This window comes from Pinus tabuliformis, chromosome 5_2 (assembly GCF_031772625.1).
Source record: "Pinus tabuliformis cultivar Carrire ecotype Pingquan chromosome 5_2, CPIR1, whole genome shotgun sequence".
In the NCBI taxonomy this organism is placed as follows: Eukaryota; Viridiplantae; Streptophyta; class Pinopsida; order Pinales; family Pinaceae; genus Pinus; species Pinus tabuliformis.
Genome location: NC_142306.1, coordinates 709,487,428 through 709,504,751, shown reverse-complemented (window position 1 = coordinate 709,504,751; position 17,324 = coordinate 709,487,428). Strand labels below are relative to the sequence as shown.

Below are 17,324 nucleotides of genomic sequence, written 5' to 3'. Positions count from 1 at the left end.
GAGTCACAATATAATCCAGCCGACCTAACAATAATAATATAAAGCCACAAAAATAACAATAGAGGGATTCTATGGGGCACAGTAATAACAATATGGGGGCAATAGGGGCACAACAATATTAATAAGGGGTATAACTACAATAGTAATGGGGTAATCACTAGTATTATAGGGACCCAACAGAAGTCTTCCAAGTTTTGTTGATGTCGAAAGTTGACTGATGCTGGAAGCTACTACATAGTTGAAGTTGCTGGAAGCGAGGTCGAAGATCTGGGAGGCTGACTTGGTGTGGAGGGAAGGTTTGGTCTTTGTCTAGGGCAAAGAGTCTCAAAGAATACTATTGAAAGGAAGAGATTTTTGACTGGGTTTTCCCCTCGAGGGGGTTTTGCCCTAGCATAGTGCCTATATATGGTGTCCATTGTTTTATGTGCTTTTTCTTTGGTAATTGCTTGATGAACTAAAAGAAAGAAAATATAAAGAAAAACCTAATAAGAAGTCAAGAACATCACAAGTAATTATCAAGTATAAGAAAATATTTTTGCCTTTCTGATTTTCTAACATTTATAGCTTTCCAAGAGGTTGAATAGGTGCCTTTTTGGGCCAACTTGTCCAAGAGGGCCGACTTGGTCTAGTGGTGACAAAACTTGACTTTTTGACTCAAATAAAATGATTTTTCTTTTTCTTACAAAGAGTCCAAATGGGACTTTGACTCAAGTACATTTGTTTGACTCGTGACAAAAAAAAATTTGACTCAAATAATCCTACAAGCATGAAGAACACGCTTTGACTAATGAAAATGATAATAATAATAAGAATTATTTTTCTTCTTTTTGCTTTTACATGTGATACATATTAATACAAGTACAATGATAATTATGAAGACCAAACGTAGTAAAATTTCCAACATTCCCTCTTAACTAGGGATGTATTCATAATGACACAATAGGATACCAGGATACTCTCAAATTGAAATATTCTCACAAGAAGGGATTCAGATTGATAAGCATCATCATCATCATAACCAACATTGTCAAACATAGCAAGGCCTTCACTTACAAGCTCTATCTCTCCACTAGATCAAAGCACAATGCTGGGAGGCATATATATGGACACCATCGTCGCCTCTTAAGGCACATACCCCATCTAGATGTTCACCAAGTATGTCCTTACAGGACTATTCTTATCTTGGATATCACCCATCCTCAAAGAATATTGGTCCTTAGGACTACTCTTATCTTGGATACCCTATCCTCAAAGAGTATCGGTGTGAAATTTCCTTGAATGCACCAACTAGAAAGTATTCTCCTAACTGATTAACAATTTATTTGTTTATGACAAATAGAAAATAGCTCATTGATGTGCTTTTCACAATAAACAAGAGACACCAGAATAAGGTCAAAGACCAAGGCAAAACCCCACAAGGGAGAAAACCCAACCAAAACTTTCTTAGATAGATCCTTCAACAATACATCAAGACAAATATTAAACTGACCCAAGAAGGCTTCCACAAGTGTTAAGTCTCCACAATTGAATGTCCAACAAAGATCACCAAGGAGAGGTTGAACCTCTCATCATATCACAGAAGGCAGTTAGATTAGAATTCAGATCTAGGCTTAGATCTCGAACCCAGACTTCAGATCACTATAATAATAAGCAGATCTCAGACACCAGACTTCAGATCGCAACGATAATAAGCATAGCTCAAATACTAGACTTCAGATCTATTAAAATTGGCAACTAGGGCCAAACTCCATGTGGGTCATCTTATTGATGGCAGCTGATATTTTTCTTGGATTCATCTCGTCGAGAGGTGTAGGATTGATCTAAAGATCATCCGATTCCAATATGTATTCATGGAGATATGAATTTATTTGTGTTATGTGACAATTCGTCAAGGTCAACCAACAACCAAATTACCCCCATCTATCCTCAACATTGCACTATAAATAGAGATGGCTTGCAAGTCATTTTGGACACACCTCTTGTGATCTCTTCCTCCCCACTTGTCTTTGGGTTTTGGTGGGAGGAGAGATCTAAAGAGGATATGCTGCCCTAGACCTTAACACTGTCACGGAGGAGGCTTTAACGCAGTGAAGGAAGCCTCCATATGGCAGCAAGGAGAGATCTAATCGCTAGTCTAGAAGAGACCCTATCCAATGTCCTAAAAGGCACCTATACACAATCTTAAGGAGAGACCAACACGTTGTTCAAAAGAGCCCTAACCGCAGTTCTATTCGTGCCCTAGCCACAGTCTAGATACGCCCTAACTATTGGCCTTATTCTGCACTAGATGATGCCCTTCATCCGCAATTGAAGAAGGCTCTTATACGCTGGAAAGAGGAGGCCTTAACTAGCCCTAACCGCAGTCCTCCAAGGTGATATGATCCGCAGTCAATGAGGGTTCTATGTAGCAAGAGGAGGATTCCTATATGCTGGAAAGAGGAGGCCTTAACTAGCCCTAGACACGGTCAAAATGAAGTCTATTCAAGCATGCCCTAGCCACAGTCATACCACAGCTATCTGATGCCTAATCTGACCTCTGTTCCAGATAGGGACAACGTCAAGCTTCAGGCATATAAGGAAGGTCTGAAAGTAGCTTGTATGACGTGGAGAAGAGTGTTGAAAGGTATGAATTAAGGCCTGTCCAGCAAGGCGTGCTTGGACAGCATATGTTAGGGCTGTGTTGACATAAATGCAAGGGCAAAATTATTGTATGTTGCAGACCTTGATTCAGAAGCTATGTACAGTCACTTGGATGGAGCAAGGGGTGTGAACCTGATGAATGTTGGAATTTCTAAGTCTATCTGTTAGAAATCCTTCCCGCACATTTTGAATTATTTCTTTCTACTTGTTCTATTAATTAACAAGTTATTTAACACGTAAATACTGAAAATAAGTACAAGTACAGTCTCAACACATACAGATCATCAACTGAAGGAAAAACAAGCACACAAGTGACACCGTTATTTTTGGACTAATGTCCCTAGAAAAACCCAATGCGGGAAAACCGGTGCAGCTATCTGAGGGTTCTATTATTAAGTAGTTTCAGAATACAATCTGGGTACCAGAAATGGCTCACCCAACAGAAAATGCCCTCGGCAATAGTACCTCTCAGTCGGAGACAGATATCAACCCCAATCTGCCCCAATATGCCCCATGAAATCTCCCATCATCAACCTCTAGGGTCTGCGTCAGCCTCTCTGGCCCAATGTCTACCCAGTGTCAGCCTCTCGGGCCTAGTGTCTGCCTAGGGTCAGCCTCTCTAGCCCGGCGTTAGCCTCTCGAGGCTCTGCGTCAGCCTCGGGAGCCTCTGCATTAGCCTCGAGAGCCTCTGTATCAGCCTCTAGAGCCTCTGCATCTCCCACGCTGTCCCTCCTCAAGCTCTGCGCAGCGCCTGGCTGCCTCTGCGTGGCCTCTGGCTGCTTCTGCATGGCCTCTAGCTGGCTCTGCATCAACCCTCTCCCGGCTTCTGCACTGATGCTCCTGATACTATCTCTGCCTCTCTACTACTACATTCACTGCCCCTCAACTGCAACTCTGATCACTCCTTCAATTTCCTCAGCAAGCCCTGCCCCAGAAAATCGAATTCTTGATCAACTCAGTGTGTTCTCCAAGTGACCCTCAACCCTCCTCTTATACTTTTCTCGTTGACAATTCAACAGCCGAGATTAAGTCCCTAATCAATGGCTAAGATTAGATCTGGTTTGATCCATGACTTTTGGACCATTCTAACTCAGTTTTATATTAATTCACATTAGTATTTTATTTTCCTTAACTTTAGACTTAGGGACTCCATTAAAAATATTAATTATTTTAATATATCCCAAACTGGTTAGATTTTTCCCAAACCATTTTTGGGGTTGGAGATCTCATGTGCTTTAGCCTCTCCACCAATTTTCATGGCTAGAGCACATTCGATGCTACCCCAAATCAACACTACCTCGTAATGAGGAATGTGCTCTAGTAATACTCCTCACTGAACATCACCCTGATCATCCGGCATTGGTCCCTTTGTTGATGCTAGGCCTACTGCCCAACATCCTCTGCACTGCTACATCATGTATTGCTACCCATGGCCCTACCACTACCACTGTTGTATCTGTATGGCAGCTCCCTCTGCATCCATGTTGCTGCCCATGGCCTTGCAACTGCCACTATTGTATCTGCACTGCAACCCCTCTCATCATGCTGCATCATGCTACCCATAGCATTGCCATTGCTAATTGCTGCACTACAACTCAGTTACTGAGAAGTAAGTAACTAATCTCTCAACTCTGACATCCGTCAGTCCTGCTACTCTTCAAGGCTCCCATAGCAAGGTATAATCCAAGAGGTTGGGTACCTCGAGCATCCTGCCCCTCATCGCCTGTAGTTTGTCTGACTACAGCTCGATGTCTCCCCACCTCTTCTCTCGAGGTGCATGAGCACTCATGGCACAGTCATCATTTGTCTCCACTTCTTTCTCTGCCCTTGCTGGCGCAGCCTTGGTCTGAGAAGCCCCTCCCTTGCTCTTCTTCCTAAGACATTGGCTCACATAGTGACCCAGTTCCCCACAATGGAAGCATCTGACCTTGGAGAGGTCCTTCTTCTTTCATTTCTCTTGCTTTCCCTCAGATGCTAGGGCAGCATCCTCCTCTTCCTCCTTCTTGATTCTGACCCCCTTGTCGCTACTTCCCGCCTTGGTTAAACTTTTGATCTCTTCTTGACGAAGAGTCGGCCACAGTTCCTCCCAATCTAGAAGGGTCGACCTACCCAACATGACAAATACCTCCCAATCTGAGACTACATTCAATGCGGTCCTCACCATCATCTCCTCATTCAGCGTGGCCCCTATGGAAGTCAACTGATCCCAGATCTCCTTCAATCGACCGAGGAAGTTGTTTATTTGTTCTCCCTTCTGCATCTGGTATGACCGCAACTGATTTTCCAGTAGCATCTTCCTCTGCACAGAAGTATGTTGATACAATTTCGTCAGGGCCTCCCACATCGCATTTCTCGTGTCCTTTTCGGCAATATGTGGTACTGCATGGTCCTTGACCCTGTCAAGGATGATGCTCTTGGCCCTCACCATTGCCTCCTAGTACTTTTCGTTCTCATCTAGGTCAATTGGGATCGTTATCGTGTTCAAGGCGAAGTGCTTGAGACGATTCCCATCTAGAACGGACAAGATCTTGGCCTTCCAAACTAAAAAGTTTGAGGCTCCGTCCAGTCTGTCCTAATCTCTTACCCCGTTCACTTCCATTTCATTGCTCCTCTTTCGACTCTTTTGAGTCTCTCTACTTTCCTCCTGGAAGTTCTTGGTGTGACTCCCTCTGAGACTTGATTTCCCTCCTAGAAACCCCTCTACCAATGTCAAGATGCCCCCACTCCGATCGTTAGTGCAGTTGCACCACTGATCCAGATTTCTTGGCTAGAAATCATCAGAAGCAACTCCCTCCTCCTTGGTCTTGCCCTATTAGGTATTGTTCTGACCACAATACCCCACTAGCGTCGCTCCGCAACTTACCACAGCCTCCTATGCCCCAGTAAACTAAAGGTTAGAGCCTCTAGGCTCTACACAATCCCGGCACCAACAAAATCTGCACCTCCTAGCCACAGGCATCAATCCTTCCTCACTGAGAAAGATGACCAAGCACTGCGTAGGTCAGGTCTGCTCCTCTTTGCCACTGCGCTGATCCTTTTCCCGGCTCAAAATAATGACGCAGGCACTGTGTCACTCCTTCCTTGCTGCTTTTCCGCTAAGAATAGCTTCTGTCACTCGAGACAGTTGTTTCTGCTATTGCTGCTCTGCTCGGTTGATGCCCTCAGTTATCCTATGATCTGCAACCACGCTCTAATACCATGTTGGAATTTCTAAGTCTATCCGTTAAAAATCCTTCCTGTACTTTCTTACTTATTTCTTTCTACTTGTTTTGTTAATTAACAAGTTATTTACCATGTAAATACTGAAAATAAATACAAGTACAGTCTCAACACATACAGATCATCAACTGAAGGAAAAACAAGCACACAAGTGACACCGTTATTTTTGGACTAATGTCCCTGGAAAAACCCAATGCGAGAAAACCAATGCAACTATCTGAGGGTTTTACTATTAAGCAGATTCAAAATACAATCTGGGTGCCCGAAATGGCTCACCCAACAGAGAATGCCCTCGGCAGTAGTACCTCTCAGACAGAGACAGATATCAGCCCCAATCTGCCCCAAGAAATCTCCCAGCGTCAACCTCTAGGGTCTGTGTTAGCCTCTCTGGCCTAGCGTCTGCCTAGCATTAGCCTCTTTGGCCCAACATTAGCCTCTTTTGGCTCTGCGTCAGCCTCTAGAGCCTTTGCGTCTCCCACGATGAACCTCCTCAGGCTTGGCGCAGCTCCTAGCTACCTCTGCGTGGCCTCTGTCTGCTTCTGCGTGGCCTCTAGCTAGCTTTGCGTCAACCCTCTCCCGGCTTCCACATTGATGCTCTCGGTACTATCTCTGCCTCTCTGTTACTACATTCACTACCCCTCAGCTGCAACTCTGATCACTCCTTCAATTTCCTCAGCAAGCCTTGCCCAAAAAATCGAATTCTTGATCAACTCAGTGTGTTCTCCAAGTGACCCTCAGGCCTCCTCTTATACTTTTCTCATTGACAATTCAACGGCTGAGAGTAAGTCCCTAATCAATGACTAAGATTAGATCTGGCTTGATCCATGACTTTTGGACCATTCTAACTCAGTTTTATATTAATTCACATTAATATTTTATTTTCCCTAAGTTTAGACTTAAGGACTCCATTAAAAATATTAATTATTTAATATCTCCCAAACTGGTTAGATTCTGCCCAAACCATTTCTGGGTATTGGAGATCTCATGTGCTTTAGCCTCTCCACCAATTTTCGTGGCTAGAGTACATCCGATGCTTCCCAAATCAACAATTAAGGCTATGAACAGTGAATGTAATCACTGTGTTGGAGACCTTGGTTGGAAACCTTTAGAGCAGCAAAAAGGGACAGTTAAAGGGCAGATTAATATAGGCCTATGTTTGGTGACCTTGGTGAAGCCCCCTCATTGATAGAAGGTAGATTGATGAGTTGATCATGTATGAAGGTACAGACTTCCTTGTGAGCAGTAGAGGAGAATTGTGTTAGGCCGCAAGCCATAACACCACAGTCAATATTTCATATGGGTATTTGAGGGCCTAGATCATTAGCATAATACATGGAGTTGTCATACTGTTGAAGCCATTAGAGCGTTGTATGATGTTGCTACAATACGAGATGGGTAGTGCCATTGTCATGGGTTGGTATTATTCCATTGAGGATAAAACTGCTAGGTAGGTGCAGCATGGTGATGGAATCACCTTGGAGAACCAGTTGAAGAATGTTTGCCTTCACCCGAGTTCAGAACTGCAATCCTTGTCATCTTCATGGTGAAGATCTCTGATGTCTGATCTTGACAAGTCAAAGTGTTGACTTCTGATGTATATGTACTATCTCTCTCTCTATTGAACTATTGAAGAATATAAGAAGATTTGATCAAGGGTTTCTCCACATTGTGGTTTGTCGCTGGTTGGTGCCACATCTTGTGTCCTCTTGTGTTGGCTTGTTTTCTGATGTTTATGTTCATGTTCTATTTGCACTTTACTACCATGCTGATGTGATTTCTAATCTGGAATTGATAGTGAGCCTAACTGGAAAAATTGAAGTAAATTGCTCTAAGCATAGAACATAACTAAAATTAACAAGATCTCAATGATAATAAGCAGATCTTGATGATAATAAGCAGATCTCGAAAACCAGACATCAGATCATAAGTATAATGAGCAGATCTCGAACCTCTGACTTCAGATCATAAGTATTAGATCTCAAAGCTCTGAGTTCATATCACAAGTATAATGAGCAGATCTCTAATCACTAATTTCAAATCATAAATGTAATGAGCAGATCTACAAATCTCGGATCACTTCACATAGGACAGTTGATGAGTTAGGTATGTGTGTTCCAATAGCATACAAAGGAAACGAATTAACCTCTCTATATATCCATCATATGATCCAAACGAGTGAATTTCTAGGCAAGCCAACTAGCCATCATGTGATCCAAATGAGAGATGTTGATTTGGGGTAGCATCGGATGTGATCGAGCCACGAAATTTGGTGGAGAGGTTGGGGCACATGAGATCTCCAATACCCAGACAGGGTTTGGGCAGATTCTAAAAAGTTTGAGAAATATTAAAATAATTAATATTTTTAATGGAGTCCCTAAGTCTAAACTTAGGAAAATTAAAATATTAATGTGGATTAATATAAAACTGTGTTAGAATGGTCCAAAAGACATGGATCAAGCTAGATCTAATCCTAGTTGTTGATTAAGGACTTAATCTTGGTCGTTGATATGTCAACGAGAAAAGTATAAGAGGAGGCTTGAGGGTCACTTGGAGAGTACCCCAGATGATCAGTCATTCTATTCTATAGAACGGGGTTTGCTAAGAGAGATAGAATCAGTGATCGGAGTTGCAATTGAGGGGTAGAGAGTACAAAGAGACAAAGAGGCTGAGATAGTGCCGGGAGATCAGTGTAGGAGCCAAAGAGAGTGAAGCAGTAGCAACCAGGGCTCACGCAGAGGCAGCCAGGAGCTGCACAATGCTTCAAAGAGACCAGCGTGAGTGACGCAGAAGGCCAGAAGGCTGACGCATGCCCATTCAGGGTGACGCAGGGCCAGTGCTGGGCAAAGAGAGGATGATGCAGTCCAGAAAGGCAGACGTTGGGGTTTCTGGGGCAGATTGGAGCTGAGGAGCTGCCGGAGGGTTTATCCGAGTTTTCAGCCAAGACATTTGTCTTAGACTGAGAGGTACTGCTGCCAAGGGCATTCTCTATTGGGTAAGCCAGATTTGGCACCCAGATTGTACTCAAAAATTGCTTAATAAGAAAACCCTCAGATAACTTGATCCGAATCGGATCCATAAACGACTGTCATAGAACCGTGACTAAAACAGGTCGAACAAATCCTTGAAGAATCCAAAACAGCGATCGAAAACACCCTGAACCAGTGGCCATGGCAGCCGACGTGGAACGACGAGGACCTTGGTCAAAGCGCACTGACCGAGGCCCATGGAGACTGCGCAGGAGGTCAAAATAGCCCGTGGGAGCCCCGGATTGGGAAAAGGAGCTGGTTTTCGATGCGCGTTAACGCGCATCACTGGGCAAACAAGGCTGAAATGGTAGGGATTAAGCACTCGGTCACGTTAGGAGCCAGAGGACCGTGGGCGGAAAAGCAGAAAAAGCGCCATTGTACAAAGGTGGGACCCACGACCTGGAAACCGGCGGTTTTACCCAAGGTTCCCTTGAATGGTAAGAGGTTTTGGAAAGAAACGGAGCGATCACCCTCAGCGATCGACGCGTGGCAGCGGAGGAGAGAGAAAAACCACCGCGATTGCGCATTATCGGTCGCGCAAGTCAACCTCGCTCAACGTGCGAATGACGTTGGATCTGGAGGAGCCCAAATCGGACAACTAAGATTGTGCCTGATAGACAGAGCAGAATTGACCAGGGATTAAGCCACGATTTAAGAGGATTTGGAATCCGTTGACCACCACGGTGGAGAAAGCAACGAATCGACAAACGGGCTGCAACATTTCCGATGGAGACACGTGGCTACTTCCTGAGCGTTATGCTGACTCCGAACATGGAATTCCAAGCACACAGGCGACAGGCGAATCGATGCAGGAGGGAGAGGAAACGTACAAGCATGGAGGTCGAATGGCTAAAGCCATGAGCAGAGACAGTGAACGAGAGAGATCAGAAGAGAGATTCAGATCGAAGAGTCCAAACGACCCAGAGAGACAGTGACCAATGAACCCTGAGAGGAGGACTGAGCACAAAGAGCAGAGGAGACAGAGGGCCGAGCTGACCATAGGCAGCATCGAGCACCAAAGAGCTTGAAGTATCAAGCCTTCCCATAGAGGAATCTGTCCGGATTGAGCATCACAGTTGGCTCTTTCCACTGTAGACCGAGGGTCACAGAGCTGGTAGGAAGAACAAGAGTCTGTGTACTCCAAGTGGCTTGGGGAATCCAAGAACCACCCTGCCAAGCAAACTCTGCTTCAAGAGAACTCATATTGAGTCCCTGCATTGTAATTTCTCTGCTGAAAGACATAATAAAACAAGGCCACCACTGAAGCTGGACCGGAGACGTAGCCCTGGAGAATAGGGTGAACTCCTTATTAAAAATTGCTTGTGTCTTTGTGTTGCTTACTGCATTTCTCTGTTGTCTTTCCATTCAAAATGTCTGTGTATTGGCAATCTGATCGATCCATTGTTTCAATAACACAGAACACACACCAGCACATGAGTCTATAATACCTTTTGTTTAATAAATCTTTAACTGAGGTCACTCATAGGGTGATTATCAGATCAAGTGGTATCAGAGCTCTAGGCTGTAAGGTTAGACAAGCTTGTGTTGGTTTAGCTGTGAATGATCACTAGATCAAAGCTCAAGTTAGGAGAAGGAGAGTTGGTGGAAACTAATCCTGAAATTGGAAGAGTCTATTCTCGAAAGACAATGTCAGAAGAAGGTTCTATAGGGCCAGACTCTCAATTCCTAGAAAGTTTCCTAGCTATAAAGTCCATGGTGGAAGAAATGTATAGGGACTTTAGAAAGCAAAAGGGTGAAGATACATCAAACTCTAAGCAAAATAAAGAAGAAGATGAGTCTCATTCCCATGACCACTCCAAAGGAAAGGGGAAAGAAGAAAGCTTCCCTACACCTCCTAGTAGCCCTGTGCATAATAAGAAAGCATCTTTGATTAAGTTAGATGTTAAATTTGATTTTCCTATATATGATGGAGAGTTGAATGCTGAGAAGTTGGACAATTGGATACGACAAATTGATGTGTATTGCAGAGTACAAAATATAGACTCAGAAAAGAGCAAGATTCAGCTGGCAAGCCTTTGCCTAGGGGGCACTGCCTTGGTTTGGTGGGAAGGCAGAACCCAAGCTGATGTAAAGAAGCATGGTAAGACCATCTCTGTCTGGAGTGACTTTGTTTCTGCCATCAGAAAGCAGTTCTATCCATTGGCCTACATGCAACAAGCCATGATGAGTTGGCAAACTCTTCGGCAGTTGAAAGGGCAAAGTGTACAACGGTATATTCAAGAGTTCAGAAAGAGAGCATTGATGTTGGGTATTTCATTAGACTCACCAGAAACTCCTTTGAAGTACATTGGGGGTCTACACAGCTACATGAGGCATACTATCCTCATGTTTAATCCCACTAGTATAGATGAGGTATCTGTACAAGCTACTCATCTAGAAGCAAGAGGAAAGAATGGAAATCCAGAAGTTGGGGGACCATCCCAACCCACTGTAAGCAAGAGCAAGGAGAAAAGAAAGCAGAAATGGAAAGCAAGGAAGGCTAACACTGCACAGAAAGGCAAAGCCTCATGCACCCACTGTAAAAAGGAGGGGCATGATGATGAGCACTGTTGGATTCTGCATCCAGAGCTGAGGCCTAAGAAGTCCGAGGGCAAGAAGAAGACGACTGCTGCAGCTATTCAGAAGGATTTGGGGTCAGACTCAGGAGATGAAACAATCATTGCAGCCACAGGTATGAAAGGTAAGAATTCTGAAGCATCTACTAGTAATTCTGCTCAATCTGTTACTGATGAAGAACATGAGAGAAAAAGGCGTGAGCTTTTCCATATTCGAGTTGTTTCCAAATATCAAAAGATTGATACTTTGTTTGATAATGGCTCACAAGTAAATCTGATTTCTGAAGCAATTGTAAAGAAATTGGGATTAGCAACCACACCTCATAAGAAACCATACCCATTAGGATGGTTGAATGATAAAGCACAACTACAAGTGACTAGACAGTGCAAACTCAAGTTTTCTTTTGTGTCAGCATTTGTAGATGAGGTTGAGTTAGATGTAATTCCTTTGGATATATGTGGAATTCTTTTAGGAAGTCCTTACTTGTATGATAGAAAGGCTATTTTCTAGAGAGCTGAGAACAAGTATCTACTTGTTAAAGATGGAATCGAATACTTTGTAAGAGCTCATAAGCTCAAGAATAATTATACTCTCATAAACTCAGGACAGATGAAAAGAATGATAAATTCATGCAAACAATTCTTACTAATGGTTGTAAAGGAAAAGAAAACTGATAAAACCAATGTATTTGAGGGTTGTAATTCTGATCAGCAAGCTGATATAGAAAAGATTGTTTCAGAGTATGATGTCTTGATTCAAGAACCTCAAGGTCTGCCACCCAAAAAGGGAATAGAACATGATATTATTTTGCAACAAGATGTTCCTTTGCCTAACATTGAGATGTACAGGTTATCTGCTTTAGAGAATGTTGAAATCAAGAAGCAAGTGCAGGAGTTGCTCGAGAAAGGGTTCATCAAGCCTAGCACATCACCATGTGGGTCACCAATCGTTTTGATGAGAAAGAAAGATGGCTCGTGGAGAATGTGCATTGACTACCGAGCACTGAATAAAATAACGATCAAAAATCGTTATCCCCTTCCTCGCATAGATGATCTTTTAGATTAATTGAAGGAAGTTGTTTATTTCATCAAGCTGGATTTGCACAGTGGATACCATCAGGTCAGAGTTGTAGAGCAAGATGCATGGAAGACTGCTTTCAATACAAAACAGAGATTGTATGAATGGCTGGTTATGCCTTTTGGCTTGACCAATGCCCATGCTACTTTCATGAGATTAATGAATGATGTACTCAGACCTTTTCTTGATGATTTTGTTATTGTGTATCTGGATGACATTCTGATTTTTAGTAAAACAAGGGAAGAACATTTAAAGCATGTTAAGCAAACATTAGATGTTTTGAAAAGAGAAAAACTTTATGTTAAACTCTCCAAATGTGAATTTGGCAAAACCTCTCTAAATTATTTGGGTCATATAGTAGGGGGAGGTGAATTGAAAATAGATCCCTCTAAAGTGGCAGTCATTGTAAACTGGCCTAAACCCAAGTCTGCTACAGAAATGAGAAGCTTCTTAGGAGCAGCACAATATTGGAGGAAGTTCATTTCAAATTTCTCCTCAATTGCAGCTCCCTTACATGCTTTGATAGGATTGAACAAGGTGTTTCAGTGGGGAGGCAAGCAGCAGAAAGCCTTTCACACCTTGAAAGAAAAAATTAGTACAGGACCTGTACTAGCACTACCAGATCTACAAAGACCATTTGAGATCCAAACTGATGCCAGTGATTATGCCATGGGAGCAGTGTTGACACAGCACGGTAAACCCATATGTTATCATTCTGAGACTTTTAATCTTGCAGTAGTTAACTATCCTACCTATGATAAAGAATTGTATGCATTAGTTCAAAGTGTGAAAAAGTGGAAACATTACTTAATGGGCAAAGAAACAATAATACATACTAATCATCAGCCACTTCAATACCTACACTCCCAAACTAAGTTGCAACAATCAAGACATTACAGATGGATGGGTTTTCTACAACAGTTTCATTTAGTCATCAGATATAAAAAAGGCATACATAACAAGGTTGCAGACATGTTATCTAGATTATAAATGCATCTACCATACTTAAGCGTAATTATGTGCTACATGAAAGCTACATAGAGCAGTATGCTCAGGATATGGACTTTAAAGATGTATATGCAACTTTGAGTCAAGGCAAGAGTAGAAGAATTGGACTATCATGTGAAGGACCGACTCTTATATCATTGTGGGAAACTTTGCATTCCACAAACTGAGAGAGCAAAGATCATTAGGGAAGCACACACTTCTCTGATATCAGGTCACTTCGGGGTAAGTAAAACAGTTGCACAGCGGCAAAGGTTTTGTTATTGGCCAAGAATGAGTGAGACAGTTTCTAGATATGTAAAGGGGTGTGCTATGTGTGCTAAAAGCAAGCCCAGCAACAGAAAACTAGGCTTGTACACTCCATTGCCAATTCCTTCTCACCCTTGGGAGAGCATTTCCAAGGATTTTGTTGGAGGACTGCCTAAATCTAGGAAAGGTCACGATTATCTACATGTTGTTGTGGATAGGTTTAGCAAAATATGTATTTTGATACCCTGTAGTAAATAGATTACAGCTGAACAAACTGCAAAATTATTCTTTGAACATGTATGGGTTCATTTTGGATTACCCACTTCTATTATATCTGATCGAGACACCCGATTTGTGGGGAAGTTTTGGTCCAGTCTGTGGGGACTAATGGACACCAAACTAAAGAAAAGCACAGCTTTTCATCCACAAACAGATGGCCAGACAGAAGTAGTTAACAGGACAGTGATCCAGTTACTGAGAGGATATTGCAGCAAACACCTTAAGCTTTGGGATGAGCATTTGTGCTATGTGCAGCATGCTTACAATAGAGCCAAACACTCTTCTACCCAGAGATCTCCTTTTGAGACCTGCTTTGGTTTCATACCAAGGTCTCCCTTAGATTTTGTCTTTGGTAAAGATACCATGGTTGATGGACACAGTGATGTGGACAAAGCAACTAGGTTCATTGAACAGATCCAGAAGATCCACCAAGCAGTACAGGAACAGCTGGAAAAGAGCCAGGCCAAGTACAAGGCTAGGCATGATAAGCATCGGATGGAGCATAGTTTTCAAGTTGGAGACCAAGTCTAGCTGTATATCAGCAAGGATAGGATGCAAGGTGAAGGTAAGAAGCTAAAACCTATCAGGTATGGACCCTTCAGGATACTTGAGAAGATTGGAGAAAAAGCTTTTCGCCTTGATCTGCCAACTTACATGCACATCTACTTAGTCGTGAACGCAGATTGCTTGAGATTGTTTGAACCTTCAATGATTGAGGACCCTGAAGAGCAGAGTCAATTGCCTTCTGTTGATGATCTACTACCTGAATATCTTAATGAGTTGCAGGAAGATACAGTGCTGGACAGGAAGGTAAGGACGACGCGCAGTGGACAGGTGGAATACCTCAGAATTGGGCTTAAAGGTTCGAAGTCGAGCAGTGCGAAGTGGATTGAGATTGGACAAGTGAGACAGCAGTTTCCTCACTTAGTCGATGCTTGAAGAAAAACCAACTTTTGGTGGTCCAAAAGCTTTTCAGTTGGGAGGCCGTGATCCGAATCGGATCCATAAACGACTGTCATAGAACCGTGACTAAAACAGGTCGAACAAATCCTTGAAGAATCCAAAAAAGCAATCGAAAACACCCTGAACCAGTGGCCATGGCAGACGGCATGGAACGACGAGGACCCCGGTCAAAGCGTGTTGACCGAAACCCATGGAGACTACGCAGGAGGTCAAAATAGCCCCTAGGAGCCCCGGATCGGGAAATCGCTGGGCAAATAGGGCTAAAATGGTAGGGCTTAAGCACTCGGTCACGTTGGGAGCCAGAGGACCGTGGGCAGAAAAGCGGAAAAAGCGCCATCATACGAAGGTGGGACCCACGACCTGGAAACCGGCGGTTTTACCCGGCGTGCCCTTGAACGGTAAGAGGTTTTGGAAAGAAACGGAGCAAGCACCCTCAGCGATCGACATGTGGCAGCGGAGGAGAGAGAAAAATCGCCGCAATCGCACGTTATCGGTCACGCAAGTCAACCTCACTCGACGTGCGAATGACGTTGGATCTGGAGGAGCCCAAATCGGGCGACTGAGATTGCACCCGATAGACAGAGCGGAATTGACCGGGGATTAGGCCACGATTTAAGAGGATTTGGAATCCGTTGACCGCCACGGTGGAGAAAGTAATGAATCGACAAACGGGCTGGCGCAGTTCCGATGGAGACACGTGGCTACTTCCTGAGCATTATGCTGACGCCGAATAGGGAATTCCAAGCACACAGGCAACAGGCGAATCGACACAGGCGGGAAAGGAAACGAACAGGGACGTAGGTCGAATGGCTAAAGCCATGAGCAGAGACAGTGAACGAGAGAGATCAAAAGAGAGATTCAGATCGAAGAGTCCAAGCGACCCAGAGAGACAGTGACCAGTGAACCCTGAGAGGAGGACTGAGCACAGAGAGCAGAGGAGACAGAGCGCCGAGCTGACCATAGGCAGCATCGAGCACCAAAGAGCTTGAAGTATCAAGCCTTCCCATAGAGGAATGTGTCCGGATTGAGCATCACAGTTGGTTCTTTCCACTGTAGACCGAGGGTCACAGAGCTGGTAGGAAGAACAAGAGTCTGTGTACTCCAAGTGGCTTGGCGAATCCAAGAACCACCCTGCTAAGCAAATTCTGCTTCAGGAGAACTCATATTGAGTCCCTGCATTGTAATTTCTCTGCTGAAAGACATAATAAAACAAGGCCACCACTGAAGTTGAACCGGAGACGTAGCCCTGGAGAATAGGGTGAACTCCTTATTAAAAATTCCTTGTGTCTTTGTGTTGCTTACTGCATTTCTCTGCTGTCTCTCCATTCAAAATGTCTGTGTATTGGCAATCTGATCGATCCATTGTTTCAATAACACATAACACACACCAGCACATGAGTCTATAATACCTTTTGTTTAATAAATCTTTAACTGAGGTCACTCATAGGGTGATTATCAGATCATAACTGCACCGGTTTTCCCACATTGGGTTTTTCCAGAGACATTGGTCCAAACATAACAGTGTCATTTTCTGTGCTTGTTTCTATTTCCTTTAGTTGATGATCTGTAATATGTTGAGCATGCACTAATGTATATTTTCAGTATTTACATTGTAAACAACTTGTTAAGTAATGGAACAAGTAGGTAGGAATAAATCAGTAACGTGCATGAAGGGTTTCAACTTTCTAACGTGTTAGACTTAGAAATTCCAACAAGAGAGTTTCAAGGCAAGCCAACTAGCCATCATGTGATCTGAATGAGAGAGTTTCAAGGCAAGCCAACTAGCCATCATGTGATCTGAATGAGAGAGTTTCAAGGCAAGCCAACTAGCCATCATGTGATCTGACTTAGCACTTGTGGAGCCACTTAAAAATATAAAGAAAATAATAATTTTCTTCTTTCCAAAAGTACATTTTGACCAAATCAAAAGCATGAAGAACATGCTACAAACAATAATAATTTCCTTCTTCTCAAGTACAATGATAATTATGAAGACTGGCCATAGCTACACATTCTTCAACAGGAGCTTCCTGTTGATGTAATTTTGAAAAGAACTATATTAAAAGCGTTCAATGGTTTTTCTCCACGAAGGGTTTCTACCTAAGATCTCTTTTGTACTGTCTTTGATGTTGTGCATTATTGAATGGTGGTGTTGATTTATGTTTTGATCTGATGCTAATGTTATTTAATGCTTTGAAGATTAAAAATTAACTAATGGAAAAGAAATATATATTCACCCCCCTCTCAGTATTTCCAACAGAAGCATCTTCTATGGGACCAGTTTTGCTA

General features: G+C 43.1%; 1 protein-coding gene across 3 annotated transcripts in view; it reads right to left on the bottom strand.

The window, feature by feature from the left end:
* The window catches only part of GLA1 (Folylpolyglutamate synthetase family protein), a 488,793-nt gene that overhangs the window by 183,500 nt on the left and 287,969 nt on the right, over nt 1-17,324 (bottom strand). The gene's annotated exons all lie outside the window — the stretch shown is intronic.